The following is a 26,015-nucleotide window of genomic DNA, read 5'->3' as shown; positions in this document are numbered from 1 at the left end:
TCTCTGTCTCCTCTCTGTCTCCTCTGTGTCTCCACTGTGTCTCCTCTCTGTCTCCTCTGTGTCTCCTCTGTATCTCCACTGTGTCTCCTGTGTCTCCACTGTGTCTCCTCTGTGTCTCCACTGTGTCTCCACTGTATCTCCTCTCTGTCTCCTCTGTGTCTCCTCTGTATCTCCACTGTGTCTCCTGTGTCTCCACTGTGTCTCCTCTGTGTCTTCACTGTGTCTCCACTGTGTCTCCTCTGTGTCTCCTCTGTGTCTCAACTGTGTCTCCTCGGTGTCTCCACTGTGTCTCCTCTGTCTCCTCTCTGTCTCCTGTGTCTCAACTGTGTCTCCTCTCTGTCTCCACTCTGTCTCCTGTGTCTCCACTGTGTCTCCTCTCTGTCTCCACTGTGTCTCCTCTGTGTCTCCACTGTGTCTCCTCTCTGTCTCCTCTGTGTCTCCTCTGTGTCTCCACTGTGTCTCCTCTGTGTCTCCTCTCTGTCTCCACTGTGTCTCCTCTGTGTCTCCACTGTGTCTCCTCTCTGTCTCCTCTGTGTCTCCTCTGTGTCTCCTCTGTATCTCCACTGTGTCTCCTGTGTCTCCACTGTGTCTCCTCTCTGTCTCCACTCTGTCTCCTGTGTCTCCACTGTGTCTCCTCTCTGTCTCCACTGTGTCTCCTCTGTATCTCCACTGTGTCTCCTCTGTGTCTCCTCTCTGTCTCCTCTCTGTCTCCACTGTGTCTCCTCTGTGTCTCCTCTGTATCTCCACTGTGTCTCGTCTCTGTCTCCACTGTGTCTCCACTGTGCCTCCTCTGTGTCTCCACTGTGTCTCGTCTCTGTCTCCACTGTGTCTTCTCTGTGTCTCCACTGTGCCTCCTCTGTGTCTCCACTGTGTCTCGTCTCTGTCTCCACTGTGTCTCAACTGTGTCTCCTCTCTGTCTCCTCTGTGTCTCCACTGTGTCTCCACTGTGTCTCCTCTCGGTCTCTTCTGTGTCTCCTCTCTGTCTCCTGTGTCTCCACTGTGTTTACTCTGTGTCGCCTCTCTGTCTCCTCTGTGTCTCCACTGTGTCTCCTCTCTGTCTCCTCTGTGTGTCCTCTGTATCTCCACTGTGTCTCCTGTGTCTCCACTGTGTCTCCTCTGTGTCTCCACTGTGTCTCCTCTCTGTCTCCACTGTGTCTCCTCTTTGTCTCCACTGTGTCTCCTCTCTGTCTCCTCTGTGTCTCCTCTGTGTCTCCACTGTGTCTCCTCTCTGTCTACTCTGTGTCTCCTCTGTGTCTCCACTGTGTCTCCACTGTGTCTCCTCTGTGTCTCCACTGTGTCTCCTCTCTGTCTCCTCTGTGTCGCCTCTCTGTCTCCTCTGTGTCTCCACTGTGTCTCCACTGTGTCTCCTCTCTGTCTCCTCTGTGTCTCCTCTCTGTCTCTACTGTGTCTCCTCTGTATCTCCACTGTGTCTCCTGTGTCTCCACTGTGTCTCCTCTGTGTCTCCACTGTGTCTCCACTGTGTCTCCTCTGTGTCTCCTCTGTGTCTCCACTGTGTATCCTCTCTGTCTCCTCTGTGTCTCCACTGTGTCTCCACTGTGCCTCCTCTGTGTCTCCACTATGTCTCCTCTGTGTCTCCTCTGTGTCTCCACTGTGTCTTCTCTCTGTATCCTCTGTGTCTCCACTGTGTCTCCTCTGTGTCTCCTCTGTGTCTCCACTGTGTCTCCTCTCTGTCTCCTCTGTGTCTCCACTGTGTCTCCTCTGTCTCCTCTCTGTCTCCTGTGTCTCAACTGTGTCTCCTCTCTGTCTCCTCTCTGTCTCCTCTCTGTCTCCTGTGTCTCCACTGTGTCTCCTCTCTGTCTCCACTGTGTCTCCACTGTGTCTCCTCTCTGTCTCCACTGTGTCTCCACTGTGTATCCTCTCTGTCTCCACTGTGTCTCCTCTGTGTCTCCACTCTGTCTCCACTGTGTCTCCTCTGTGTCTCCACTGTGTCTCCTCTCTGTCTCATCTGTGTCTCCACTGTGTCTCCTCTGTGTCTCCTCTGTGTCTCCACTGTGTCTCCACTGTGTCTCCACTCTGTCTCCTCTGTGTCTCCTCTGTGTCTCCACTGTTTCTCCACTGTGTTTCCTCTGTGTCTCCACTGTGTCTCCACTGTGTCTCCTCGCTGTCTCCTCTGTGTCTCCTCTGTGTCTCCTCTGTGTCTCCTCTGTGTCTCCTCTCTGTCTCCACTGTGTCTCAACTGTGTCTCCACTGTGTCTCCTCTGTGTCTCCACTGTGTCTCCACTGTGTCTCCTCTGTGTCTCCACTGTGTCTCCTCTGTGTCTCCTCTGTGTCTCCTCTGTGTCTCCACTGTGTCTCCTCGCTTTCTCCTCTCTGTCTCCTCTGTGTCTCCACTGTGTCTCCACTGTGTCTCCTCTGTGTCTCCACTGTGTCTCCTCTCCGTCTCCTCTCTGTCTCCTGTGTCTCCACTGTGTCTCCTCTGTGTCTCCACTGTGTCTCCTCTCTGTCTCCTCTGTGTCTCCTCTGTGTCTCCTCTCTGTCTCCTGTGTCTCAACTGTGTCTCCTCTCTGTCTCCTCTGTGTCTCCTCTCTGTCTCCTCTGTGTCTCCTCTGTGTCTCCTCTCTGTCTCCTGTGTCTCCACTGTGTCTCCTCTCTGTCTCCTCTGTGTCTCCTCTCTGTCTCCTCTGTGTGTCCTCTGTATCTCCACTGTGTCTCCTGTGTCTCCACTGTGTCTCCTCTGTGTCTCCACTGTGTCTCCTCTCTGTCTCCACTGTGTCTCCTCTTTGTCTCCACTGTGTCTCCTCTCTGTCTCCTCTGTGTCTCCTCTGTGTCTCCACTGTGTCTCCTCTCTGTCTACTCTGTGTCTCCTCTGTGTCTCCACTGTGTCTCCACTGTGTCTCCTCTGTGTCTCCACTGTGTCTCCTCTCTGTCTCCTCTGTGTCGCCTCTCTGTCTCCTCTGTGTCTCCACTGTGTCTCCACTGTGTCTCCTCTCTGTCTCCTCTGTGTCTCCTCTCTGTCTCTACTGTGTCTCCTCTGTATCTCCACTGTGTCTCCTGTGTCTCCACTGTGTCTCCTCTGTGTCTCCACTGTGTCTCCACTGTGTCTCCTCTGTGTCTCCTCTGTGTCTCCACTGTGTATCCTCTCTGTCTCCTCTGTGTCTCCACTGTGTCTCCACTGTGCCTCCTCTGTGTCTCCACTATGTCTCCTCTGTGTCTCCTCTGTGTCTCCACTGTGTCTCCTCTCTGTATCCTCTGTGTCTTCACTGTGTCTCCTCTGTGTCTCCTCTGTGTCTCCACTGTGTCTCCTCTCTGTCTCCTCTGTGTCTCCACTGTGTCTCCTCTGTCTCCTCTCTGTCTCCTGTGTCTCCACTGTGTCTCCTCTCTGTCTCCTCTCTGTCTCCTCTCTGTCTCCTGTGTCTCCACTGTGTCTCCTCTCTGTCTCCACTGTGTCTCCACTGTGTCTCCTCTCTGTCTCCACTGTGTATCCTCTCTGTCTCCACTGTGTCTCCTCTGTGTCTCCACTCTGTCTCCACTGTGTCTCCTCTGTGTCTCCACTGTGTCTCCTCTCTGTCTCATCTGTGTCTCCACTGTGTCTCCTCTGTGTCTCCTCTGTGTCTCCACTCTGTCTCCACTGTGTCTCCACTCTGTCTCCTCTGTGTCTCCTCTGTGTCTCCACTGTGTCTCCACTGTGTCTCCTCTGTGTCTCCACTGTGTCTCCACTGTGTCTCCTCTGTATCTCCTCTGTGTCTCCACTGTTTCTCCACTGTGTTTCCTCTGTGTCTCCACTGTGTCTCCACTGTGTCTCCTCGCTGTCTCCTCTGTGTCTCCACTGTGTCTCCTCTGTGTCTCCTCTGTGTCTCCTCTGTGTCTCCTCTCTGTCTCCACTGTGTCTCAACTGTGTCTCCACTGTGTCTCCTCTGTGTCTCCACTGTGTCTCCACTGTGTCTCCTCTGTGTCTCCACTGTGTCTCCTCTGTGTCTCCTCTGTGTCTCCTCTGTGTCTCCACTGTGTCTCCTCGCTTTCTCCTCTCTGTCTCCTCTGTGTCTCCACTGTGTCTCCACTGTGTCTCCTCTGTGTCTCCACTGTGTCTCCTCTCTGTCTCCTCTCTGTCTCCTGTGTCTCCACTGTGTCTCCTCTGTGTCTCCACTGTGTCTCCTCTCTGTCTCCTCTGTGTCTCCTCTGTGTCTCCTCTCTGTCTCCTGTGTCTCAACTGTGTCTCCTCTCTGTCTCCTCTGTGTCTCCTCTCTGTCTCCTCTGTGTCTCCTCTGTGTCTCCTCTCTGTCTCCTGTGTCTCCACTGTGTCTCCTCACTGTCTCCTCTGTGTCTCCTCTCTGTCTCCTGTGTCTCCACTGTGTCTCCTCTGTGTCGCCTCTCTGTCTCCTCAGTGTCTCCACTGTGTCTCCACTGTGTCTCCACTGTGTCTCCTCTCTGTCTCCTCTGTGTCTCCTCTCTGTCTCCACTGTGTCTCCTCTGTGTCTCCTCTGTATCTCCACTGTGTCTCGTCTCTGTCTCCACTGTGTCTCCTCTGTGTCTCCACTGTGTCTCCTCTCTGTCTCCTCTGTGTCGCCTCTCTGTCTCCTGTGTGTCTCCACTGTGTCTCCTCTCTGTCTCCTCTGTGTCTCCTCTGTGTCTCCACTGTGTCTCCACTGTATCTCCTCTGTGTCTCCACTGTGTCTCCACTGTGTCTCCTCTCTGTCTCCTCTGTGTCTCCACTGTGTCTCCACTGTGTCTCCTCTCTGTCTCTTCTGTGTCTTCTCTCTGTCTCCTGTGTCTCCACTGTGTTTACTCTGTGTCGCCTCTCTGTCTCCTCTGTGTCTCCACTGTGTCTCCTCTCTGTCTCCTCTTTGTGTCCTCTGTATCTCCACTGTGTCTCCTGTGTCTCCACTGTGTCTCCTCTGTGTCTCCACTGTGTCTCCTCTCTGTCTCCTCTCTGTCTCCACTGTGTCTCCACTGTGTCTCCTCTGTATCTCCACTGTGCCTCCTCTGTGTCTCCACTGTGTCTCCTCTGTGTCTCCACTGTGTCTCCTCGCTTTCTCCTCTCTGTCTCCTCTGTGTCTCCACTGTGTCTCCACTGTGTCTCCTCTGTGTCTCCACTGTGTCTCCACTGTGTCTCCTCTGTATCTCCACTGTGCCTCCTCTGTGTCTCCACTGTGTCTCCTCTGTGTCTCCTCTGTGTCTCCACTGTGTCTCCTCTGTATCTCCACTGTGTCTCCTCTCTGTCTCCTCTGTGTCTCCACTGTGGCTCCTCTGTATCTCCACTGTGTCTCCTCTGTGTCTCCACTGTGTCTCCTCTGTATCTCCACTGTGCCTCCTCTGTGTCTCCACTGTGTCTCCTCTGTGTCTCCTCTGTGTCTCCACTGTGTCTCCTCTGTATCTCCACTGTGTCTCCTCTCTGTCTCCTCTGTGTCTCCACTGTGTCTCCTCTGTATCTCCACTGTGTCTCCTCTCTGTCTCCTCTGTGTCTCCACTGTGGCTCCTCTGTGTCTCCTCTCTGTCTCCTCTGTGTCTCTACTGTGTCTCCACTGTGTCTCCTCTGTGTCTCCACTGTGTCTCGTCTCTGTCTCCAATGTGTCTCCTCTGTGTCTCCACTGTGTCTCCTCTCTGTCTCCTCTCTGTCTTCCCTGTGTCTCCACTGTGTCTCCTCTCTGTCTCCACTGTGTCTGCTCTGTGTCTCGTCTGTGTCTCCACTGTGTCTCCACTGTGTCTCCTCTGTGTCTCCACTGTGTCTCCTCTCTGTCTCCAATGTGTCTCCTCTGTGTCTCCTCTCTGTCTCCTCTGTGTCTCCTCTGTGTCTCAACTGTGTCTCCTCTCTGTCTCCTCTGTGTCTCCTCTGTGTCTCCACTGTGTCTCCACTGTGTCTCCCCTGTGTCTCCACTGTGTCTCCTCTCTGTCTCCTCTGTGTCTCCTCTGTATCTCCTCTCTGTCTCCTCTCTGTCTCCTCTGTGTCTCCACTGTGTCTCCTCTCTGTCTCCTCTGTGTCTCCTCTGTATCTCCACTGTGTCTCCTGTGTCTCCACTGTGTCTCCTCTGTGTCTCCACTGTGTCTCCACTGTATCTCCTCTCTGTCTCCTCTGTGTCTCCTCTGTATCTCCACTGTGTCTCCTGTGTCTCCACTGTGTCTCCTCTGTGTCTTCACTGTGTCTCCACTGTGTCTTCTCTGTGTCTCCTCTGTGTCTCAACTGTGTCTCCTCGGTGTCTCCACTGTGTCTCCTCTGTCTCCTCTCTGTCTCCTGTGTCTCAACTGTGTCTCCTCTCTGTCTCCACTCTGTCTCCTGTGTCTCCACTGTGTCTCCTCTCTGTCTCCACTGTGTCTCCTCTGTGTCTCCACTGTGTCTCCTCTCTGTCTCCTCTGTGTCTCCTCTGTGTCTCCACTGTGTCTCCTCTGTGTCTCCTCTCTGTCTCCACTGTGTCTCCTCTGTGTCTCCACTGTGTCTCCTCTCTGTCTCCTCTGTGTCTCCTCTGTGTCTCCTCTGTATCTCCACTGTGTCTCCTGTGTCTCCACTGTGTCTCCTCTCTGTCTCCACTCTGTCTCCTGTGTCTCCACTGTGTCTCCTCTCTGTCTCCACTGTGTCTCCTCTGTATCTCCACTGTGTCTCCTCTGTGTCTCCTCTCTGTCTCCTCTCTGTCTCCACTGTGTCTCCTCTGTGTCTCCTCTGTATCTCCACTGTGTCTCCTGTGTCTCCACTGTGTCTCCTCTGTGTCTCCACTGTGTCTCCACTGTGCCTCCTCTGTGTCTCCACTGTGTCTCGTCTCTGTCTCCACTGTGTCTTCTCTGTGTCTCCACTGTGTCTCCTCTCTGTCTCCTCTGTGTCGCCTCTCTGTCTCCTCTGTGTCTCCACTGTGTCTCCTCTCTGTCTCCTCTCTGTCTCCTCTGTGTCTCCACTGTGTCTCCACTGTATCTCCTCTGTGTCTCCACTGTGTCTCAACTGTGTCTCCTCTCTGTCTCCTCTGTGTCTCCACTGTGTCTCCACTGTATCTCCTCTGTGTCTCCACTGTGTCTCAACTGTGTCTCCTCTCTGTCTCCTCTGTGTCTCCACTGTGTCTCCACTGTGTCTCCTCTCGGTCTCTTCTGTGTCTCCTCTCTGTCTCCTGTGTCTCCACTGTGTTTACTCTGTGTCGCCTCTCTGTCTCCTCTGTGTCTCCACTGTGTCTCCTCTCTGTCTCCTCTGTGTGTCCTCTGTATCTCCACTGTGTCTCCTGTGTCTCCACTGTGTCTCCTCTGTGTCTCCACTGTGTCTCCTCTCTGTCTCCACTGTGTCTCCTCTTTGTCTCCACTGTGTCTCCTCTCTGTCTCCTCTGTGTCTCCTCTGTGTCTCCACTGTGTCTCCTCTCTGTCTACTCTGTGTCTCCTCTGTGTCTCCACTGTGTCTCCACTGTGTCTCCTCTGTGTCTCCACTGTGTCTCCTCTCTGTCTCCTCTGTGTCGCCTCTCTGTCTCCTCTGTGTCTCCACTGTGTCTCCACTGTGTCTCCTCTCTGTCTCCTCTGTGTCTCCTCTCTGTCTCTACTGTGTCTCCTCTGTATCTCCACTGTGTCTCCTGTGTCTCCACTGTGTCTCCTCTGTGTCTCCACTGTGTCTCCACTGTGTCTCCTCTGTGTCTCCTCTGTGTCTCCACTGTGTATCCTCTCTGTCTCCTCTGTGTCTCCACTGTGTCTCCACTGTGCCTCCTCTGTGTCTCCACTATGTCTCCTCTGTGTCTCCTCTGTGTCTCCACTGTGTCTCCTCTCTGTATCCTCTGTGTCTCCAATGTGTCTCCTCTGTGTCTCCTCTGTGTCTCCACTGTGTCTCCTCTCTGTCTCCTCTGTGTCTCCACTGTGTCTCCTCTGTCTCCTCTCTGTCTCCTGTGTCTCAACTGTGTCTCCTCTCTGTCTCCTCTCTGTCTCCTCTCTGTCTCCTGTGTCTCCACTGTGTCTCCTCTCTGTCTCCACTGTGTCTCCACTGTGTCTCCTCTCTGTCTCCACTGTGTATCCTCTCTGTCTCCACTGTGTCTCCTCTGTGTCTCCACTCTGTCTCCACTGTGTCTCCTCTGTGTCTCCACTGTGTCTCCTCTCTGTCTCATCTGTGTCTCCACTGTGTCTCCTCTGTGTCTCCTCTGTGTCTCCACTGTGTCTCCACTGTGTCTCCACTCTGTCTCCTCTGTGTCTCCTCTGTGTCTCCACTGTGTCTCCACTGTGTCTCCTCTGTGTCTCCACTGTGTCTCCACTGTGTCTCCTCTGTATCTCCTCTGTGTCTCCACTGTTTCTCCACTGTGTTTCCTCTGTGTCTCCACTGTGTCTCCACTGTGTCTCCTCGCTGTCTCCTCTGTGTCTCCACTGTGTCTCCTCTGTGTCTCCTCTGTGTCTCCTCTGTGTCTCCTCTCTGTCTCCACTGTGTCTCAACTGTGTCTCCACTGTGTCTCCTCTGTGTCTCCACTGTGTCTCCACTGTGTCTCCTCTGTGTCTCCACTGTGTCTCCTCTGTGTCTCCTCTGTGTCTCCTCTGTGTCTCCACTGTGTCTCCTCGCTTTCTCCTCTCTGTCTCCTCTGTGTCTCCACTGTGTCTCCACTGTGTCTCCTCTGTGTCTCCACTGTGTCTCCTCTCTGTCTCCTCTCTGTCTCCTGTGTCTCCACTGTGTCTCCTCTGTGTCTCCACTGTGTCTCCTCTCTGTCTCCACTGTGTATCCTCTCTGTCTCCACTGTGTCTCCTCTGTGTCTCCACTCTGTCTCCACTGTGTCTCCTCTGTGTCTCCACTGTGTCTCCTCTCTGTCTCATCTGTGTCTCCACTGTGTCTCCTCTGTGTCTCCTCTGTGTCTCCACTGTGTCTCCACTGTGTCTCCACTCTGTCTCCTCTGTGTCTCCTCTGTGTCTCCACTGTGTCTCCACTGTGTCTCCTCTGTGTCTCCACTGTGTCTCCACTGTGTCTCCTCTGTATCTCCTCTGTGTCTCCACTGTTTCTCCACTGTGTTTCCTCTGTGTCTCCACTGTGTCTCCACTGTGTCTCCTCGCTGTCTCCTCTGTGTCTCCACTGTGTCTCCTCTGTGTCTCCTCTGTGTCTCCTCTGTGTCTCCTCTCTGTCTCCACTGTGTCTCAACTGTGTCTCCACTGTGTCTCCTCTGTGTCTCCACTGTGTCTCCACTGTGTCTCCTCTGTGTCTCCACTGTGTCTCCTCTGTGTCTCCTCTGTGTCTCCTCTGTGTCTCCACTGTGTCTCCTCGCTTTCTCCTCTCTGTCTCCTCTGTGTCTCCACTGTGTCTCCACTGTGTCTCCTCTGTGTCTCCACTGTGTCTCCTCTCTGTCTCCTCTCTGTCTCCTGTGTCTCCACTGTGTCTCCTCTGTGTCTCCACTGTGTCTCCTCTCTGTCTCCTCTGTGTCTCCTCTGTGTCTCCTCTCTGTCTCCTGTGTCTCAACTGTGTCTCCTCTCTGTCTCCTCTGTGTCTCCTCTCTGTCTCCTCTGTGTCTCCTCTGTGTCTCCTCTCTGTCTCCTGTGTCTCCACTGTGTCTCCTCTCTGTCTCCTCTGTGTCTCCTCTCTGTCTCCTCTGTGTGTCCTCTGTATCTCCACTGTGTCTCCTCTGTCTCCACTGTGTCTCCTCTGTGTCTCCACTGTGTCTCCTCTCTGTCTCCACTGTGTCTCCTCTTTGTCTCCACTGTGTCTCCTCTCTGTCTCCTCTGTGTCTCCTCTGTGTCTCCACTGTGTCTCCTCTCTGTCTACTCTGTGTCTCCTCTGTGTCTCCACTGTGTCTCCACTGTGTCTCCTCTGTGTCTCCACTGTGTCTCCTCTCTGTCTCCTCTGTGTCGCCTCTCTGTCTCCTCTGTGTCTCCACTGTGTCTCCACTGTGTCTCCTCTCTGTCTCCTCTGTGTCTCCTCTCTGTCTCTACTGTGTCTCCTCTGTATCTCCTCTGTGTCTCCTCTGTGTCTCCACTGTGTATCCTCTCTGTCTCCTCTGTGTCTCCACTGTGTCTCCACTGTGCCTCCTCTGTGTCTCCACTATGTCTCCTCTGTGTCTCCTCTGTGTCTCCACTGTGTCTCCTCTCTGTATCCTCTGTGTCTCCACTGTGTCTCCTCTGTGTCTCCTCTGTGTCTCCACTGTGTCTCCTCTCTGTCTCCTCTGTGTCTCCACTGTGTCTCCTCTGTCTCCTCTCTGTCTCCTGTGTCTCAACTGTGTCTCCTCTCTGTCTCCTCTCTGTCTCCTCTCTGTCTCCTGTGTCTCCACTGTGTCTCCTCTCTGTCTCCACTGTGTCTCCACTGTGTCTCCTCTCTGTCTCCACTGTGTATCCTCTCTGTCTCCACTGTGTCTCCTCTGTGTCTCCACTCTGTCTCCACTGTGTCTCCTCTGTGTCTCCACTGTGTCTCCTCTCTGTCTCATCTGTGTCTCCAATGTGTCTCCTCTGTGTCTCCTCTGTGTCTCCACTGTGTCTCCACTGTGTCTCCACTCTGTCTCCTCTGTGTCTCCTCTGTGTCTCCACTGTGTCTCCACTGTGTCTCCTCTGTGTCTCCACTGTGTCTCCACTGTGTCTCCTCTGTATCTCCTCTGAGTCTCCACTGTTTCTCCACTGTGTTTCCTCTGTGTCTCCACTGTGTCTCCACTGTGTCTCCTCGCTGTCTCCTCTGTGTCTCCTCTGTGTCTCCTCTGTGTCTCCTCTGTGTCTCCTCTCTGTCTCCACTGTGTCTCAACTGTGTCTCCACTGTGTCTCCTCTGTGTCTCCACTGTGTCTCCACTGTGTCTCCTCTGTGTCTCCACTGTGTCTCCTCTGTGTCTCCTCTGTGTCTCCTCTGTGTCTCCACTGTGTCTCCTCGCTTTCTCCTCTCTGTCTCCTCTGTGTCTCCACTGTGTCTCCACTGTGTCTCCTCTGTGTCTCCACTGTGTCTCCTCTCTGTCTCCTCTCTGTCTCCTGTGTCTCCACTGTGTCTCCTCTGTGTCTCCACTGTGTCTCCTCTCTGTCTCCTCTGTGTCTCCTCTGTGTCTCCTCTCTGTCTCCTGTGTCTCAACTGTGTCTCCTCTCTGTCTCCTCTGTGTCTCCTCTCTGTCTCCTCTGTGTCTCCTCTGTGTCTCCTCTCTGTCTCCTGTGTCTCCACTGTGTCTCCTCTCTGTCTCCTCTGTGTCTCCTCTCTGTCTCCTGTGTCTCCACTGTGTCTCCTCTGTGTCGCCTCTCTGTCTCCTCTGTGTCTCCACTGTGTCTCCACTGTGTCTCCTCTCTGTCTCCTCTGTGTCTCCTCTCTGTCTCCACTGTGTCTCCTCTGTGTCTCCACTGTGTCTCCTCTCTGTCTCCTCTGTGTCTCCTCTGTGTCTCCACTGTGTCTCCTCTCTGTCTCCACTGTGTCTCCTCTCTGTCTCCTCTGTGTCTCCACTGTGTCTACACTGTGTCTCCTCTGTGTCTCCACTGTGTCTCCTCTCTGTCTCCACTATGTCTCCTCTGTGTCTCCACTGTGTCTCCTCTCTGTCTCTTCTGTGTCTCCTCTGTGTCTCCACTGTGTCTCCTCTCTTTCTCCTCTGTGTCTCCACTGTGTCTCCACTGTGTCTCCTCTGTGTCTCCACTGTGTCTCCTCTCTGTCTCCTCTGTGTCTCCACTGTGTCTCCTCTGTGTCTCCTCTCTGTCTCCTGTGTCTCCACTGTGTCTCCTCACTGTCTCCTCTGTGTCTCCTCTCTGTCTCCTGTGTCTCCACTGTGTCTCCTCTGTGTCGCCTCTCTGTCTCCTCAGTGTCTCCACTGTGTCTCCACTGTGTCTCCACTGTGTCTCCTCTCTGTCTCCTCTGTGTCTCCTCTCTGTCTCCACTGTGTCTCCTCTGTGTCTCCTCTGTATCTCCACTGTGTCTCGTCTCTGTCTCCACTGTGTCTCCTCTGTGTCTCCACTGTGTCTCCTCTCTGTCTCCTCTGTGTCGCCTCTCTGTCTCCTGTGTGTCTCCACTGTGTCTCCTCTCTGTCTCCTCTGTGTCTCCTCTGTGTCTCCACTGTGTCTCCACTGTATCTCCTCTGTGTCTCCACTGTGTCTCCACTGTGTCTCCTCTCTGTCTCCTCTGTGTCTCCACTGTGTCTCCACTGTGTCTCCTCTCTGTCTCTTCTGTGTCTTCTCTCTGTCTCCTGTGTCTCCACTGTGTTTACTCTGTGTCGCCTCTCTGTCTCCTCTGTGTCTCCACTGTGTCTCCTCTCTGTCTCCTCTTTGTGTCCTCTGTATCTCCACTGTGTCTCCTGTGTCTCCACTGTGTCTCCTCTGTGTCTCCACTGTGTCTCCTCTCTGTCTCCTCTCTGTCTCCACTGTGTCTCCACTGTGTCTCCTCTGTATCTCCACTGTGCCTCCTCTGTGTCTCCACTGTGTCTCCTCTGTGTCTCCACTGTGTCTCCTCGCTTTCTCCTCTCTGTCTCCTCTGTGTCTCCACTGTGTCTCCACTGTGTCTCCTCTGTGTCTCCACTGTGTCTCCTCTCTGTCTCCTCTGTGTCTCCACTGTGTCTCATCTGTGTCTCCTCTCTGTCTCCTGTGTCTCCACTGTGTCTCCTCTCTGTCTCCTCTCTGTCTCCTGTGTCTCCACTGTGTCTCCTCTGTGTCTCCACTGTGTCTCCTCTGTGTCTCCTCTGTGTCTCCTCTGTGTCTCCTCTCTGTCTCCTGTGTCTCAACTGTGTCTCCTCTCTGTCTCCTCTGTGTCTCCTCTCTGTCTCCTCTGTGTCTCCTCTGTGTCTCCTCTCTGTCTCCTGTGTCTCCACTGTGTCTCCTCTCTGTCTCCTCTGTGTCTCCTCTCTGTCTCCTGTGTCTCCACTGTTTCTCCTCTGTGTCGCCTCTCTGTCTCCTCTGTGTCTCCACTGTGTCTCCACTGTGTCTCCACTGTGTCTCCTCTCTGTCTCCTCTGTGTCTCCTCTCTGTCTCCACTGTGTCTCCTCTGTGTCTCCACTGTGTCTCCTCTCTGTCTCCTCTGTGTCTCCACTGTGTCTCCTCTCTGTCTCCTCTGTGTCTCCTCTGTGTCTCCACTGTGTCTCCTCTCTGTCTCCACTGTGTCTCCTCTCTGTCTCCTCTGTGTCTCCACTGTGTCTACACTGTGTCTCCTCTGTGTCTCCACTGTGTCTCCTCTCTGTCTCCACTGTGTCTCCTCTCTGTCTCCTCTGTGTCGCCTCTCTGTCTCCTGTGTGTCTCCACTGTGTCTCCTCTCTGTCTCCTCTGTGTCTCCTCTGTGTCTCCACTGTGTCTCCACTGTATCTCCTCTGTGTCTCCACTCTGTCTCCACTGTGTCTCCTCTCTGTCTCCTCTGTATCTCCACTGTGTCTCCACTGTGTCTCCTCTCTGTCTCTTCTGTGTCTTCTCTCTGTCTCCTGTGTCTCCACTGTGTTTACTCTGTGTCGCCTCTCTGTCTCCTCTGTGTCTCCACTGTGTCTCCTCTCTGTCTCCTCTGTGTGTCCTCTGTATCTCCACTGTGTCTCCTGTGTCTCCACTGTGTCTCCTCTGTGTCTCCACTGTGTCTCCTCTCTGTCTCCTCTCTGTCTCCACTGTGTCTCCACTGTGTCTCCTCTGTATCTCCACTGTGCCTCCTCTGTGTCTCCACTGTGTCTCCTCTGTGTCTCCTATGTGTCTCCACTGTGTCTCCTCTGTATCTCCACTGTGTTTCCTCTCTGTCTCCGCTGTGTCTCCACTGTGTCTCCTCTGTGTCTCCTCTGTGTCTCCACTGTGTCTCCTCTGTATCTCCACTGTGTCTCCTCTCTGTCTCCTCTGTGTCTCCACTGTGTCTCCTCTGTGTCTCCTCTCTGTCTCCTCTGTGTCTCTACTGTGTCTCCACTGTGTCTCCTCTCTGTCTCCACTGTGTCTCGTCTCTGTCTCCACTGTGTCTCCTCTGTGTCTCCACTGTGTCTCCTCTCTGTCTCCTCTCTGTCTTCCCTGTGTCTCCACTGTGTCTCCTCTCTGTCTCCACTGTGTCTCCTCTGTGTCTCGTCCGTGTCTCCACTGTGTCTCCACTGTGTCTCCTCTCTGTCTCTTCTGTGTCTCCTCTGTGTCTCCACTGTGTCTCCTCTCTGTCTCCTCTGTGTCTCCACTGTGTCTCCACTGTGTCTCCTCTGTGTCTACACTGTGTCTCCTCTCTGTCTCCTCTGTGTCTCCACTGTGTCTCCTCTGTGTCTCCTCTCTGTCTCCTGTGTCTCCACTGTGTCTCCTCTCTGTCTCCTCTGTGTCTCCTCTCTGTCTCCTGTGTCTCCACTGTGTCTCCTCTGTGTCGCCTCTCTGTCTCCTCAGTGTCTCCACTGTGTCTCCACTGTGTCTCCTCTCTGTCTCCTCTGTGTCTCCTCTCTGTCTCCACTGTGTCTCCTCTGTGTCTCCTCTGTATCTCCACTGTGTCTCGTCTCTGTCTCCACTGTGTCTCCTCTGTGTCTCCACTGTGTCTCCTCTCTGTCTCCTCTGTGTCGCCTCTCTGTCTCCTGTGTGTCTCCACTGTGTCTCCTCTCTGTCTCCTCTGTGTCTCCTCTGTTTCTCCACTGTGTCTCCACTGTATCTCCTCTGTGTCTCCACTGTGTCTCCACTGTGTCTCCTCTCTGTCTCCTCTGTGTCTCCACTGTGTCTCCACTGTGTCTCCTCTCTGTCTCTTCTGTGTCTTCTCTCTGTCTCCTGTGTCTCCACTGTGTTTACTCTGTGTCGCCTCTCTGTCTCCTCTGTGTCTCCACTGTGTCTCCTCTCTGTCTCCTCTTTGTGTCCTCTGTATCTCCACTGTGTCTCCTGTGTCTCCACTGTGTCTCCTCTGTGTCTCCACTGTGTCTCCTCTATGTCTCCTCTCTGTCTCCACTGTGTCTCCACTGTGTCTCCTCTGTATCTCCACTGTGCCTCCTCTGTGTCTCCACTGTGTCTCCTCTGTGTCTCCACTGTGTCTCCTCGCTTTCTCCTCTCTGTCTCCTCTGTGTCTCCACTGTGTCTCCACTGTGTCTCCTCTGTGTCTCCACTGTGTCTCCTCTCTGTCTCCTCTGTGTCTCCACTGTGTCTCATCTGTGTCTCCTCTCTGTCTCCTGTGTCTCCACTGTGTCTCCTCTCTGTCTCCTCTCTGTCTCCTCTCTGTCTCCTGTGTCTCCACTGTGTCTCCTCTGTGTCTCCACTGTGTCTCCTCTCTGTCTCCTCTGTGTCTCCTCTGTGTCTCCTCTCTGTCTCCTGTGTCTCAACTGTGTCTCCTCTCTGTCTCCTCTGTGTCTCCTCTCTGTCTCCTCTGTGTCTCCTCTGTGTCTCCTCTCTGTCTCCTGTGTCTCCACTGTGTCTCCTCTCTGTCTCCTCTGTGTCTCCTCTCTGTCTCCTGTGTCTCCACTGTGTCTCCTCTGTGTCGCCTCTCTGTCTCCTCTGTGTCTCCACTGTGTCTCCACTGTGTCTCCTCTCTGTCTCCTCTGTGTCTCCTCTCTGTCTCCACTGTGTCTCCTCTGTGTCTCCACTGTGTCTCCTCTCTGTCTCCTCTGTGTCTCCACTGTGTCTCCTCTCTGTCTCCTCTGTGTCTCCCCTGTGTCTCCACTGTGTCTCCTCTCTGTCTCCACTGTGTCTCCTCTCTGTCTCCTCTGTGTCTCCACTGTGTCTACACTGTGTCTCCTCTGTGTCTCCACTGTGTCTCCTCTCTGTCTCCACTGTGTCTCCTCTCTGTCTCCTCTGTGTCGCCTCTCTGTCTCCTGTGTGTCTCCACTGTGTCTCCTCTCTGTCTCCTCTGTGTCTCCTCTGTGTCTCCACTGTGTCTCCACTGTATCTCCTCTGTGTCTCCACTCTGTCTCCACTGTGTCTCCTCTCTGTCTCCTCTGTGTCTCCACTGTGTCTCCACTGTGTCTCCTATCTGTCTCTTCTGTGTCTTCTCTCTGTCTCCTGTGTCTCCACTGTGTTTACTCTGTGTCGCCTCTCTGTCTCCTCTGTGTCTCCACTGTGTCTCCTCTCTGTCTCCTCTGTGTGTCCTCTGTATCTCCACTGTGTCTCCTGTGTCTCCACTGTGTCTCCTCTGTGTCTCCACTGTGTCTCCTCTCTGTCTCCTCTCTGTCTCCACTGTGTCTCCACTGTGTCTCCTCTGTATCTCCACTGTGCCTCCTCTGTGTCTCCACTGTGTCTCCTCTGTGTCTCCTATGTGTCTCCACTGTGTCTCCTCTGTATCTCCACTGTGTTTCCTCTCTGTCTCCGCTGTGTCTCCACTGTGTCTCCTCTGTGTCTCCTCTGTGTCTCCACTGTGTCTCCTCTGTATCTCCACTGTGTCTCCTCTCTGTCTCCTCTGTGTCTCCACTGTGTCTCCTCTGTGTCTCCTCTCTGTCTCCTCTGTGTCTCTACTGTGTCTCCACTGTGTCTCCTCTCTGTCTCCACTGTGTCTCGTCTCTGTCTCCACTGTGTCTCCTCTGTGTCTCCACTGTGTCTCCTCTCTGTCTCCTCTCTGTCTTCCCTGTGTCTCCACTGTGTCTCCTCTCTGTCTCCACTGTGTCTCCTCTGTGTCTCGTCTGTGTCTCCACTGTGTCTCCACTGTGTCTCCTCTGTGTCTCCACAGTGTCTCCTCTCTGTCTCCACTGTGTCTCCTCTGTTTCTCCACTGTGTCTCCTCTCTGTCTCCTCTATGTCTCCACTGTGTCTCCTCTCTGTCTCCTCTGTGTCTCTACTGTGTCTCCACTGTGTCTCCTCTGTGTCTCCACTGTGTCTCGTCTCTGTCTCTACTGTGTCTCCTCTGTGTCTCCACCGTGTCTCCTCTCTGTCTCCTCTGTGTCTCCTCTGTGTCTCCACTGTGTCTCCACTGTGTCTCCTCTCTGTCTCTTCTGTGTCTCCTCTCTGTCTCCTGTGTCTCCACTGTGTTTACTCTGTGTCGCCTCTCTGTCTCCTCTGTGTCTCCACTGTGTCTCCTCTCTGTCTCCTCTGTGTGTCCTCTGTATCTCCACTGTGTCTCCTGTGTCTCCACTGTGTCTCCTCTCTGTCTCCTCTCTGTCTCCACTGTGTCTCCACTGTGCCTCCTCTGTGTCTCCACTGTGTCTCCTCTGTGTCTCCTCTGTGTCTCCACTGTGTCTCCTCTCTGTCTCCACTGTGTCTCCTCTGTGTCTCGTCTGTGTCTCCACTGTGTCTCCACTGTGTCTCCTCTGTGTCTCGTCTGTGTCTCCACTGTGTCTCCACTGTGTCTCCTCTGTGTCTCCACAGTGTCTCCTCTCTGTCTCCTCTGTGTCTCCTCTGTGTCTCCACTGTGTCTCCTCTGTATCTCCACTGTGTCTCCTCTCTGTCTCCTCTGTGTCTCCACTGTGGCTCCTCTGTGTCTCCTCTCTGTCTCCTCTGTGTCTCTACTGTGTCTCCACTGTGTCTCCTCTGTGTCTCCACTGTGTCTCGTCTCTGTCTCCACTGTGTCTCCTCTGTGTCTCCACTGTGTCTCCTCTCTGTCTCTTCTGTGTCTCCTCTCTGTCTCCTGTGTCTCCACTGTGTTTACTCTGTGTCGCCTCTCTGTCTCCTCTGTGTCTCCACTGTGTCTCCTCTCTGTCTCCTCTGTGTGTCCTCTGTATCTCCACTGTGTCTCCTGTGTCTCCACTGTGTCTCCTCTCTGTCTCCTCTCTGTCTCCACTGTGTCTCCACTGTGTCTCCTCTGTATCTCCACTGTGCCTCCTCTGTGTCTCCACTGTGTCTCCTCTGTGTCTCCTCTGTGTCTCCACTGTGTCTCCTCTCTGTCTCCACTGTGTCTCCTCTGTGTCTCGTCTGTGTCTCCACTGTGTCTCCACTGTGTCTCCTCTGTGTCTCGTCTGTGTCTCCACTGTGTCTCCACTGTGTCTCCTCTGTGTCTCCACAGTGTCTCCTCTCTGTCTCCTCTGTGTCTCCTCTGTGTCTCCACTGTGTCTCCTCTGTATCTCCACTGTGTCTCCTCTCTGTCTCCTCTGTGTCTCCACTGTGGCTCCTCTGTGTCTCCTCTCTGTCTCCTCTGTGTCTCTACTGTGTCTCCACTGTGTCTCCTCTGTGTCTCCACTGTGTCTCGTCTCTGTCTCCACTGTGTCTCCTCTGTGTCTCCACTGTGTCTCCTCTCTGTCTCCTCTCTGTCTTCCCTGTGTCTCCACTGTGTCTCCTCTCTGTCTCCTCTGTGTCTCGTCTGTGTCTCCACTGTGTCTCCACTGTGTCTCCTCTGTGTCTCCACTGTGTCTCCTCTCTGTCTCCAATGTGTCTCCTCTGTGTCTCCACTGTGTCTCCTCTCTGTCTCCTCTGTGTCTCCTCTGTGTCTCCACTGTGTCTCCTCTCTGTCTCCACTGTGTCTCCTCTGTGTCTCCACTGTGTCTCCTCTCTGTCTCCTCTGTGTCTCCTCTGTATCTCCACTGTGTCTCCTCTGTGTCTCCTCTCTGTCTCCTCTCTGTCTCCACTGTGTCTCCTCTGTGTCTCCTCTGTATCTCCACTGTGTCTCCTGTGTCTCCACTGTGTCTCCTCTGTGTCTCCACTGTGTCTCCACTGTGCCTCCTCTGTGTCTCCACTGTGTCTCGTCTCTGTCTCCACTGTGTCTCCTCTGTGTCTCCACTGTGTCTCCTCTCTGTCTCCTCTGTGTCGCCTCTCTGTCTCCTCTGTGTCTCCACTGTGTCTCCTCTCTGTCTCCTCTCTGTCTCCTCTGTGTCTTCTCTGTGTCTCCACTGTGTCTCCACTGTATCTCCTCTGTGTCTCCACTGTGTCTCAACTGTGTCTCCTCTCTGTCTCCTCTGTGTCTCCACTGTGTCTCCACTGTGTCTCCTCTCTGTCTCTTCTGTGTCTCCTCTCTGTCACCTGTGTCTCCACTGTGTTTACTCTGTGTCGCCTCTCTGTCTCCTCTGTGTCTCCACTGTGTCTCCTCTCTTTCTCCTCTGTGTGTCCTCTGTATCTCCACTGTGTCTCCTGTGTCTCCACTGTGTCTCCTCTGTGTCTCCACTGTGTCTCCTCTCTGTCTCCACTGTGTCTCCTCTGTGTCTCCCCTGTGTCTCCTCTCTGTCTCCTCTGTGTCTCCTCTGTGTCTCCACTGTGTCTCCTCTTTGTCTACTCTGTGTCTCCTCTGTGTCTCCACTGTGTCTCCTCTGTGTCTCCACTGTGTCTCCTCTCTGTCTCCTCTGTGTCGCCTCTCTGTCTCCTCTGTGTCTCCACTGTGTCTCCACTGTGTCTCTTCTCTGTCTCCTCTGTGTCTCCTCTCTGTCTCTACTGTGTCTCCTCTGTATCTCCACTGTGTCTCCTGTGTCTCCACTGTGTCTCCTCTGTGTCTCCACTGTGTCTCCACTGTGTCTCCTCTGTGTCTCCTCTGTGTCTCCACTGTGTATCCTCTCTGTCTCCTCTGTTTATCCACTGTGTCTCCACTGTGCCTCCTCTGTGTCTCCACTATGTCTCCTCTGTGTCTCCTCTGTGTCTCCACTGTGTCTCCTCTCTGTCTCCTCTGTGTCTCCACTGTGTCTCCTCTGTGTCTCCTCTGTGTCTCCACTGTGTCTCCTCTCTGTCTCCTCTGTGTCTCCACTGTGTCTCCTCTGTCTCCTCTCTGTATCCTGTGTCTCAACTGTGTCTCCTCTCTGTCTCCTCTCTGTCTCCTCTCTGTCTCCTGTGTCTCCACTGTGTCTCCTCTCTGTCTCCACTGTGTCTCCACTGTGTCTCCTCTCTGTCTCCACTGTGTATCCTCTCTGTCTCCACTGTGTCTCCTCTGTGTCTCCACTCTGTCTCCACTGTGTCTCCTCTGTGTCTCCACTGTGTCTCCTCTCTGTCTCATCTGTGTCTCCACTGTGTCTCCACTGTGTCTCCTCTGTGTCTCCACTGTGTCTCCACTGTGTCTCCACTCTGTCTCCTCTGTGTCTCCTCTGTGTCTCCACTGTGTCTCCTCTGTGTCTCCACTGTGTCTCCACTGTGTCTCCTCTGTATCTCCTCTGTGTCTCCACTGTTTCTCCACTGTGTTTCCTCTGTGTCTCCACTGTGTCTCCACTGTGTCTCCTCGCTGTCTCCTCTGTGTCTCCACTGTGTCTCCTCTGTGTCTCCTCTGTGTCTCCTCTGTGTCTCCTCTCTGTCTCCACTGTGTCTCAACTGTGTCTCCTCTGTGTCTCCTCTGTGTCTCCACTGTGTCTCCACTGTGTCTCCTCTGTGTCTCCACTGTGTCTCCTCTGTGTCTCCTCTGTGTCTCCTCTGTGTCTCCACTGTGTCTCCTCGCTTTCTCCTCTCTGTCTCCTCTGTATCTCCACTGTGTCTCCTCTCTGTCTCCACTGTGTCTCGTCTCTGTCTCCACTGTGTCTCCTCTGTGTCTCCACTGTGTCTCCTCTCTGTCTCCTCTCTGTCTTCCCTGTGTCTCCACTGTGTCTCCTCTCTGTCTCCACTGTGTCTCCTCTGTGTCTCGTCTGTGTCTCCACTGTGTCTCCACTGTGTCTCCTCTGTGTCTCCACAGTGTCTCCTCTCTGTCTCCACTGTGTCTCATCTGTTTCTCCACTGTGTCTCCTCTCTGTCTCCTCTATGTCTCCACTGTGTCTCCTCTCTGTCTCCTCTGTGTCTCTACTGTGTCTCCACTGTGTCTCCTCTGTGTCTCCACTGTGTCTCGTCTCTGTCTCCACTGTGTCTCCTCTGTGTCTCCACCGTGTCTCCTCTCTGTCTCCTCTGTGTCTCCTCTGTGTCTCCACTGTGTCTCCACTGTGTCTCCTCTCTGTCTCTTCTGTGTCTCCTCTCTGTCCCCTGTGTCTCCACTGTGTTTACTCTGTGTCGCCTCTCTGTCTCCTCTGTGTCTCCACTGTGTCTCCTCTCTGTCTCCTCTGTGTGTCCTCTGTATCTCCACTGTGTCTCCTGTGTCTCCACTGTGTCTCCTCTCTGTCTCCTCTCTGTCTCCACTGTGTCTCCACTGTGTCTCCTCTGTATCTCCACTGTGCCTCCTCTGTGTCTCCACTGTGTCTCCTCTGTGTCTCCTCTGTGTCTCCACTGTGTCTCCTCTCTGTCTCCACTGTGTCTCCTCTGTGTCTCGTCTGTGTCTCCACTGTGTCTCCACTGTGTCTCCTCTGTGTCTCGTCTGTGTCTCCACTGTGTCTCCACTGTGTCTCCTCTGTGTCTCCACAGTGTCTCCTCTCTGTCTCCTCTGTGTCTCCTCTATGTCTCCACTGTGTCTCCTCTGTATCTCCACTGTGTCTCCTCTCTGTCTCCTCTGTGTCTCCACTGTGGCTCCTCTGTGTCTCCTCTCTGTCTCCTCTGTGTCTCTACTGTGTCTCCACTGTGTCTCCTCTGTGTCTCCACTGTGTCTCGTCTCTGTCTCCACTGTGTCTCCTCTGTGTCTCCACTGTGTCTCCTCTCTGTCTCTTCTGTGTCTCCTCTCTGTCTCCTGTGTCTCCACTGTGTTTACTCTGTGTCGCCTCTCTGTCTCCTCTGTGTCTCCACTGTGTCTCCTCTCTGTCTCCTCTGTGTGTCCTCTGTATCTCCACTGTGTCTCCTGTGTCTCCACTGTGTCTCCTCTCTGTCTCCTCTCTGTCTCCACTGTGTCTCCACTGTGTCTCCTCTGTATTTCCACTGTGCCTCCTCTGTGTCTCCACTGTGTCTCCTCTGTGTCTCCTCTGTGTCTCCACTGTGTCTCCTCTCTGTCTCCACTGTGTCTCCTCTGTGTCTCGTCTGTGTCTCCACTGTGTCTCCACTGTGTCTCCTCTGTGTCTCGTCTGTGTCTCCACTGTGTCTCCACTGTGTCTCCTCTGTGTCTCCACAGTGTCTCCTCTCTGTCTCCTCTGTGTCTCCTCTGTGTCTCCACTGTGTCTCCTCTGTATCTCCACTGTGTCTCCTCTCTGTCTCCTCTGTGTCTCCACTGTGGCTCCTCTGTGTCTCCTCTCTGTCTCCTCTGTGTCTCTACTGTGTCTCCACTGTGTCTCCTCTGTGTCTCCACTGTGTCTCGTCTCTGTCTCCTCTGTGTCTCCACTGTGTCTCCTCTCTGTCTCCTCTCTGTCTTCCCTGTGTCTCCACTGTGTCTCCTCTCTGTCTCCTCTGTGTCTCGTCTGTGTCTCCACTGTGTCTCCACTGTGTCTCCTCTGTGTCTCCACTGTGTCTCCTCTCTGTCTCCAATGTGTCTCCTCTGTGTCTCAACTGTGTCTCCTCTCTGTCTCCTCTGTGTCTCCTCTGTGTCTCCACTGTGTCTCCTCTCTGTCTCCACTGTGTCTCCTCTGTGTCTCCACTGTGTCTCCTCTCTGTCTCCTCTGTGTCTCCTCTGTATCTCCACTGTGTCTCCTCTGTGTCTCCTCTCTGTCTCCTCTCTGTCTCCACTGTGTCTCCTCTGTGTCTCCTCTGTATCTCCACTGTGTCTCCTGTGTCTCCACTGTGTCTCCTCTGTGTCTCCACTGTGTCTCCACTGTGCCTCCTCTGTGTCTCCACTGTGTCTCGTCTCTGTCTCCACTGTGTCTCCTCTGTGTCTCCACTGTGTCTCCTCTCTGTCTCCTCTGTGTCGCCTCTCTGTCTCCTCTGTGTCTCCACTGTGTCTCCTCTCTGTCTCCTCTCTGTCTCCTCTGTGTCTTCTCTGTGTCTCCACTGTGTCTCCACTGTATCTCCTCTGTGTCTCCACTGTGTCTCAACTGTGTCTCCTCTCTGTCTCCTCTGTGTCTCCACTGTGTCTCCACTGTGTCTCCTCTCTGTCTCTTCTGTGTCTCCTCTCTGTCACCTGTGTCTCCACTGTGTTTACTCTGTGTCGCCTCTCTGTCTCCTCTGTGTCTCCACTGTGTCTCCTCTGTGTCTCCTCTGTGTCTCCTCTGTGTCTCCTCTCTGTCTCCACTGTGTCTCAACTGTGTCTCCACTGTGTCTCGTCTCTGTCTCCACTGTGTCTCCTCTGTGTCTCCACTGTGTCTCCTCTCTGTCTCCTCTCTGTCTTCCCTGTGTCTCCACTGTGTCTCCTCTCTGTCTCCACTGTGTCTCCTCTGTGTCTCGTCTGTGTCTCCACTGTGTCTCCACTGTGTCTCCTCTGTGTCTCCACAGTGTCTCCTCTCTGTCTCCACTGTGTCTCCTCTGTTTCTCCACTGTGTCTCCTCTCTGTCTCCTCTATGTCTCCACTGTGTCTCCTCTCTGTCTCCTCTGTGTCTCTACTGTGTCTCCACTGTGTCTCCTCTGTGTCTCCACTGTGTCTCGTCTCTGTCTCCACTGTGTCTCCTCTGTGTCTCCACCGTGTCTCCTCTCTGTCTCCTCTGTGTCTCCTCTGTGTCTCCACTGTGTCTCCACTGTGTCTCCTCTCTGTCTCTTCTGTGTCTCCTCTCTGTCTCCTGTGTCTCCACTGTGTTTACTCTGTGTCGCCTCTCTGTCTCCTCTGTGTCTCCACTGTGTCTCCTCTCTGTCTCCTCTGTGTGTCCTCTGTATCTCCACTGTGTCTCCTGTGTCTCCACTGTGTCTCCTCTCTGTCTCCTCTCTGTCTCCACTGTGTCTCCACTGTGTCTCCTCTGTATCTCCACTGTGCCTCCTCTGTGTCTCCACTGTGTCTCCTCTGTGTCTCCTCTGTGTCTCCACTGTGTCTCCTCTCTGTCTCCACTGTGTCTCCTCTGTGTCTCGTCTGTGTCTCCACTGTGTCTCCACTGTGTCTCCTCTGTGTCTCGTCTGTGTCTCCACTGTGTCTCCACTGTGTCTCCTCTGTGTCTCCACAGTGTCTCCTCTCTGTCTCCTCTGTGTCTCCTCTATGTCTCCACTGTGTCTCCTCTGTATCTCCACTGTGTCTCCTCTCTGTCTCCTCTGTGTCTCTACTGTGTCTCCACTGTGTCTCCTCTGTGTCTCCACTGTGTCTCGTCTCTGTCTCCACTGTGTCTCCTCTGTGTCTCCACTGTGTCTCCTCTCTGTCTCTTCTGTGTCTCCTCTCTGTCTCCTGTGTCTCCACTGTGTTTACTCTGTGTCGCCTCTCTGTCTCCTCTGTGTCTCCACTGTGTCTCCTCTCTGTCTCCTCTGTGTGTCCTCTGTATCTCCACTGTGTCTCCTGTGTCTCCACTGTGTCTCCTCTCTGTCTCCTCTCTGTCTCCACTGTGTCTCCACTGTGTCTCCTCTGTATTTCCACTGTGCCTCCTCTGTGTCTCCACTGTGTCTCCTCTGTGTCTCCTCTGTGTCTCCACTGTGTCTCCTCTCTGTCTCCACTGTGTCTCCTCTGTGTCTCGTCTGTGTCTCCACTGTGTCTCCACTGTGTCTCCTCTGTGTCTCGTCTGTGTCTCCACTGTGTCTCCACTGTGTCTCCTCTGTGTCTCCACAGTGTCTCCTCTCTGTCTCCTCTGTGTCTCCTCTGTGTCTCCACTGTGTCTCCTCTGTATCTCCACTGTGTCTCCTCTCTGTCTCCTCTGTGTCTCCACTGTGGCTCCTCTGTGTCTCCTCTCTGTCTCCTCTGTGTCTCTACTGTGTCTCCACTGTGTCTCCTCTGTATCTCCACTGTGTCTCCTCTCTGTCTCCTCTGTGTCTCCACTGTGGCTCCTCTGTGTCTCCTCTCTGTCTCCTCTGTGTCTCCACTGTGTCTCGTCTCTGTCTCCTCTGTGTCTCCACTGTGTCTCCTCTCTGTCTCCTCTCTGTCTTCCCTGTGTCTCCACTGTGTCTCCTCTCTGTCTCCTCTGTGTCTCGTCTGTGTCTCCACTGTGTCTCCACTGTGTCTCCTCTGTGTCTCCACTGTGTCTCCTCTCTGTCTCCAATGTGTCTCCTCTGTGTCTCAACTGTGTCTCCTCTCTGTCTCCTCTGTGTCTCCTCTGTGTCTCCACTGTGTCTCCTCTCTGTCTCCACTGTGTCTCCTCTGTGTCTCCACTGTGTCTCCTCTCTGTCTCCTCTGTGTCTCCTCTGTATCTCCACTGTGTCTCCTCTGTGTCTCCTCTCTGTCTCCTCTCTGTCTCCACTGTGTCTCCTCTGTGTCTCCTCTGTATCTCCACTGTGTCTCCTGTGTCTCCACTGTGTCTCCTCTGTGTCTCCACTGTGTCTCCACTGTGCCTCCTCTGTGTCTCCACTGTGTCTCGTCTCTGTCTCCACTGTGTCTCCTCTGTGTCTCCACTGTGTCTCCTCTCTGTCTCCTCTGTGTCGCCTCTCTGTCTCCTCTGTGTCTCCACTGTGTCTCCTCTCTGTCTCCTCTCTGTCTCCTCTGTGTCTTCTCTGTGTCTCCACTGTGTCTCCACTGTATCTCCTCTGTGTCTCCACTGTGTCTCAACTGTGTCTCCTCTCTGTCTCCTCTGTGTCTCCACTGTGTCTCCACTGTGTCTCCTCTCTGTCTCTTCTGTGTCTCCTCTCTGTCACCTGTGTCTCCACTGTGTTTACTCTGTGTCGCCTCTCTGTCTCCTCTGTGTCTCCACTGTGTCTCCTCTCTGTCTCCTCTGTGTGTCCTCTGTATCTCCACTGTGTCTCCTGTGTCTCCACTGTGTCTCCTCTGTGTCTCCACTGTGTCTCCTCTCTGTCTCCACTGTGTCTCCTCTGTGTCTCCCCTGTGTCTCCTCTCTGTCTCCTCTGTGTCTCCTCTGTGTCTCCACTGTGTCTCCTCTCTGTCTACTCTGTGTCTCCTCTGTGTCTCCACTGTGTCTCCTCTGTGTCTCCACTGTGTCTCCTCTCTGTCTCCTCTGTGTCGCCTCTCTGTCTCCTCTGTGTCTCCACTGTGTCTCCACTGTGTCTCCTCTCTGTCTCCTCTGTGTCTCCTCTCTGTCTCTACTGTGTCTCCTCTGTATCTCCACTGTGTCTCCTGTGTCTCCACTGTGTCTCCTCTGTGTCTCCACTGTGTCTCCACTGTGTCTCCTCTGTGTCTCCTCTGTGTCTCCACTGTGTATCCTCTCTGTCTCCTCTGTTTCTCCACTGTGTCTCCACTGTGCCTCCTCTGTGTCTCCACTATGTCTCCTCTGTGTCTCCTCTGTGTCTCCACTGTGTCTCCTCTCTGTCTCCTCTGTGTCTCCACTGTGTCTCCTCTGTGTCTCCTCTGTGTCTCCACTGTGTCTCCTCTCTGTCTCCTCTGTGTCTCCACTGTGTCTCCTCTGTCTCCTCTCTGTCGCCTGTGTCTCAACTGTGTCTCCTCTCTGTCTCCTCTCTGTCTCCTCTCTGTCTCCTGTGTCTCCACTGTGTCTCCTCTCTGTCTCCACTGTGTCTCCACTGTGTCTCCTCTCTGTCTCCACTGTGTATCCTCTCTGTCTCCACTGTGTCTCCTCTGTGTCTCCACTCTGTCTCCACTGTGTCTCCTCTGTGTCTCCACTGTGTCTCCTCTCTGTCTCATCTGTGTCTCCACTGTGTCTCCACTGTGTC

The sequence above is a fragment of the Eucyclogobius newberryi genome, unplaced genomic scaffold, assembly GCF_026437365.1.
Source record: "Eucyclogobius newberryi isolate DKJ021-1_F unplaced genomic scaffold, fEucNew1.0.hap1 SCAF_8, whole genome shotgun sequence".
NCBI classification, from domain to species: Eukaryota; Metazoa; Chordata; class Actinopteri; order Gobiiformes; family Gobiidae; genus Eucyclogobius; species Eucyclogobius newberryi.
This window is presented reverse-complemented; position numbering follows the sequence as displayed.